A 5,598-nucleotide genomic window follows, 5' to 3' on the forward strand; every position below is an offset into this window, starting at 1 on the left:
AATGTTGAATGAAATAAAAACGAAGAAATATATGTCGGCATAATTGTTGTCGTTTTTGTGACGACTGTCATCAAACGAAAAAGTAATATATCTTAACGGAAAAGCAAAAGCGAAATTTTAATATATATCGACACATTGCCGTCGGTGTCATGTTGGGCGGTGTATGATACACCATGACGCGATTTTAAAAAATATATCTCTGCATTTTCCCGCGTGTGTGGAATGTTCTCAATTATTGCTGACACCGAGTCTAAAAGTAAAACCATCGATAAAAATGAAATCATATGGTGAGTTAGATTGGAGATAAAGGCGTGAGAGAGACTCAATGGCCTTGAAGTTACAGGTGTTTGGATATTCATTTCGTTCTATAAACGGCAACTTTCATTGTATTTTCTTCCCGTTTTTTTTCAACCGAGTCTAAAACTATGTTAGCGACTGTGAAAAATGAAATGATATATCGAATTTGATTTGAAATAAAACTGGGAGAGAGCAAGACACCACGGGCCTACAAAACAGGCCTCAAAGCTATGCGAGTTAATAAAATGGTGGATATTTGTTTATAATTATATGAAGCCACTCCCAGAATGGGTGGAGCTATGGGTGGAGCTACTCTGCAAACCGAGTAAGCCACACCCCGGACAGACACCCAACAGAATCATCTACGGCTATTATAATATAGATTCGTTCTTGTTTCAAATATCATTTTGTTTCACAATAATAACTAGAACGACACTCGGTGGAGTGCAAACCTCCGCCCGGCTGAACAGTTTGCCATGTACTGTATATCCCACTGCTAGACCAGATCTGGATTCAGACCTGAACCAAAGTCTATCGGCTGGTTCTCATCACTTTCCCAACTCATCCACCTAGTTTTGTCACAATTCATCCATAACCTTTTGAAATATCATGCTATATATAGTTTTTTCCCGATCACTCGATGGTGAAGAAACACTTAAACAATTCTCGGATCCAGATATTCATCAAAATCTAATCATTTCGTACTTGTCACACACCCAACATCTCCACCACATTTCGTCCGAATCTGTCCAAAACTTTATGAGATATACTGTTCACAGAACGACACACGAACAGACAGGGGTGACAACACAACCTCCATCCACCTTCGGTAGCAGAGGTAATAATAGTGACGTAAATGAATCGTTTCCACTCTTTCAAGAACCCATCTGTGTCAGCCTTACTTTTCCATCTTGAATAAACATTTCCAACTCGACCCAACCTCACTGAGGAGGTTTGATACTCATGGAGAGAATAATTATTGGTCTCGTGACGTCATTTGAATCAGTTATGTTGAAGATTCCAATTCAATGCTGTCTTGTCAAAACTCCTTTCAACAAGATTGGACACTTTATATTATTGACAAATTTCTCCCATAATATTACAATATCTCAATGATGTCTGCTTGTACAAATTTGACAAATATGTAACGCACTTCAACATTATAAAAGAGCATTTAAGCGATATCAATGTCACAAGTACTCAAACATCAAATACAGCTTTGCATCCTCATGGGTATATTAACACTAACAGCATTTACTGATTTAAAAGCGAAGAGGTGTCTGCTAATTCACTTTCACAATGTGGGATGGGTGGAAATGGATGCAATGTCTTGGTGTTTGCTAAGATTTAATTTAATTTTGTTCATTCACATGATTAGATTTGCCTGTTTGTTTTGGTGTTTAAGTCTCATTGTCTGTTTCGCTGTTCCCTTGTTTCTCATGTCAAATCATTTGGTTTATTATCCAATCTGGTGCTTTCCCTTTCTACATTCACTTCATGGTATTGAAAACAAATTCGGTCTCCCAGAAACGGTTGGGTTATTTAGACTTTTGCAAAGTGTTACGGATTCGGCCCTTCCGTGGTGGTGGTTTTCATCCACGTGAAACATTTCTGGTTAGGTATTATTATTCTTATCGGGGTTGGAAGGAAACGGCGATTATTGTTTTTTAAAGGAAATGGTTATTGTGATTAAAATGTTAAAAGCACTCATGGTAAAAATGAAACAGGAAATCGGATCGTGCACCGGAAGACGTCGAGCGAAGAGGAAGAGGTCATGAGGCAAAGGTCGGGGAAGACGCGTGTTGAAGCTCCGTTACGGGCGTGGTCGAGCGAACGTCGTGAGTGAACTTTGCGACCTTGAAAGGAAGTTCGTGCGATAGGTGTTATCGTCGGAGTATTGAGGAACCTGCGTAATCAGGTATCGGCATTGATGTTCCGGAGAATCCTTGCCTAGAGGCTCCGGCTCGAGTGAGAGCCGTCCGCCATTTTGCCCCGCGCACTGCATTCATCGGAAAAGGTTTTTGTCGCGTCGGCTGGTCTTACCCTCCGGTGGTCTGCCGGGGAGGGCTGTGCACTAAAGCGGCATTTGAAGATTACACGGCGGTTCGCTGATTGAGCGGTGAACGTGTACGTCGGCGTGCGTCTTTGGGGATTTTCCATTCTACCGCGAGTTTGCTGGGTGTTGGACCACGTGACTTCTGTGTCGCTTCGCCCGCCTACGCCTCGATTGATCTTGATCGGACATTGTTTCAACGATCGCTGGAGCGAATCAACTTCACCTTGGAGAGTTATAGAGACATTGAGGAGTGCTCGGTTCCATTTCCTGGGAGTGCCGTGAGTTTGAGTTAAGTTACTAGATAAGATGGTACCATCTTAAGATTGATTATATCGTTGATTGCTATCATTGTTGTATGGTTCTTCCTGTGTGCTTTTTAATACATTCTTTGGTTGTGGATAACTCTTGGTGTGGTTTCCATATTGATTTCGACACGGAATAACATATATTTTTCTGCCGTGGCTCCTCCCGGCGTTCGGAGGTATACCGAGACCAGGAGGTCGGGGAGGAACACGTAACAAAAGCATCACGAAGATTGTTGTAATTTCAGGTGATGTCATATATACCTGAACACAGTTGAATGAGGGAAACACACCAACAGAAAGTTAAAGGAACACAGCAGAGGGACATTTGAAGGAAAAACGACCGAGGGGAAGAACCTTCTACGTGAAAGCATCTGAGCTCATAAAAATGGACGATTTACACCTGTAACATGAATGAACTCAGGAGTGCAACACATTATCTCTGCTTTCTTTAAACTCCAACACTGAAGTAGAAACAATTTCACAGTTATTGGTTTTTCATTAATTTTACAGTTATTGGTTCTTCATTGTTGTTTTTTCGTATGTAGCCTGTAGCTGCTGGTTGCATCATTTTTTCTTGTTTTTGGTCGCACCGTTGTGCCTCCGATGCAGTGCCCCTGTTACCATTAAGTTGTAACTCTTGCATGGCTTGCGGAATTCCTCTCTGGTCGTAGTCAACGTGTGGCCCTGAATGGATTTCTCTCATCTCCCCTTCCCGTTCAGGCTGGAGTTCCCCAAGGCAGTGTGCTGGGCCCTGTGCTTTTTCTGGTCTTTATCAATGATCTCTCCGACTCTCTGGAAAATCCTCTGTATCTCTTTGCTGATGACTCCACTCTCTGCCGCTCCATTCCTCTTCCCTCAGATCGGCAGTCTGCAGCCTCCTCACTCTCTGATGACCTGGACAAAATCACAGACTGGTCAAACATGTGGAACATGTCTTTCAATCCTGACAAATCTCACACTCTTACTATGTCTCTCCAAAAAGATCGACTGGACAACCCTCCCATCTACTTTCTCAACAATCCTCTCCAAGAAGTTCTGTCGCTCAAGCTTTTGGGTCTCACCATCTGCCATGATCTTTCTTGGGAAAACCACATTTCCAAGCTGGCCTCCAAAGCCAGTCGCCGACTGGGCATCCTCCGTCGTGCGAAGTCCTTCCTAGGCACACCTGAGCTCCTCACCACATACAAGGCTTTCATCCGCAGCTCAATGGAATACTGTTCTCCCCTATGGGCTGGTGCTCCTGCCTCACACCTGGCTCGGCTTCACGCTGTTGAATCCAAAGCTTTCAGAATCATTGGAATCTCCCACGATGAAGCTATCTCTGAGGGCCTTTCACTCACTCACCGCAGGCAGGTAGGTGGTCTTTCTGTCTTCTACCGACTCCTCTCCGGCCTTGCTCCCCCAGCTCTCTCTGTGCTCTGTCCCCCAAATATTCCTACAGGTCGCACAAGATCTGCCAGCCACCCTCTGATGGTTAAACTGCCGAAATCTCGGCTCTCTGCTCACCTTCACTCTTTCATTCCTCTTTTCTCCCGCCTCTGGAACAAACTCCCACACTCACTTCAATCACACTCCTCCCTCCAGGTCTTCAAAACAGCTGTTCACCACCATCTCTTATCTTCTCCCATCCAAAACCTTGATCTTTTCTACCCCCACGAATTCACCCCAGATCCACCTTGTTTGAAATTCCAACTTCTTTCCTGGAAGTCTTGGCAGTGTCCATATGTTTTATACCTCTCCCACCCCCCCCCCCCCCTTCCCATGCCTCCCCCCCAAAGCCCTCTCCCTCCCACAGTTCTCTTGATGTCTCCATGTCTCTCGGTCCCTGCTCTCAAATGTTGTGTTTGTGTCCTTCCCCCTCTCTCCCCATCTTGTCTACCGCTCCCGATGTTATTTGTTTTGTGTGTCTGTTTGTCTTTCTGTGTGATTAATGTTCGCTCTTTCACGAGCCTCGATCTTGTATACAAAAAAAAAAAAAAAAAAAAAAAAAAAAAAAACATTTTGACGACCTCGGAAAGATGACGGGCTGATTCAACCCGCTTTGTTTTATTTCAACGGTACGACAGGGGCTCAAATTCAAGACCTTAAGATCTAAAGACATCCACCTTAACCTTGAAGCCAACACCAGGCTGGTTCTTCATTAATTTTAGTTATTAATTTTACAGAAAGTAATTTTACAGAGTTGTTGGTTCTTCATCACGGTATTTCCTTGAAACTGTTTCTATAATTGTTCATTTCTACCTGTGTACTGTTTGTTCATTTCTACCTGTTTCTTCTTTGTTTCCGGTGTTTCTTCTTCTCTTTTTCCAGAAGGTTTTGAAATTTGTCGATTTTATGTTTTATTTATCTGGGACGTTTGAAACATCAAATCTGTTCAATATCCACAAATGCTTTATACATTTGAGTTTTAATCTTTGAGACTAGTAAAACGTCGGCATTTCCACAATCAGCACCTTGTAAGGTTCCAACAATCCAACATTTTAAACAAGTTTCAATAATCCGACTCCGTCTGTATTGAATCATGATATTGTCAATATCGATTTTCTTTTGACCCTTTGTTGAAGTCTAAATAAGTTACAAATCTGTATTTCTACTGCTATATATTTGAATGCGACAATTATTCTCACCATGTGGGATTGGCCAGGGAACGCTTTTGTTTTGTTTTGGTCCATTCTTTCACAAATGGGATGGTCAGACCTGACATTTGACTGAGGGTCAGTCAAATGGTCACTGAGGGACTGAGGGACTTTGTAATTTGTTCAGGTGTTATCGATAACTCACCAACTCTTTGTGAAAGACACGATGACATCTTCCACCTCCATCAATGACCAGTGCTGGTGAATTTCTCCTCCGACATTAAAGACGTGTGTTCATACCTCTTGGGCATCTTGGCTTTCCAAGTAACCCTCCAAAAGAGAACACAAAATTACCTTTGTATCC

Source organism: Myxine glutinosa, chromosome 10 (genome assembly GCF_964187855.1).
Source record: "Myxine glutinosa chromosome 10, kmMyxGlut1.1, whole genome shotgun sequence".
Lineage (NCBI taxonomy): Eukaryota > Metazoa > Chordata > Myxini > Myxiniformes > Myxinidae > Myxine > Myxine glutinosa.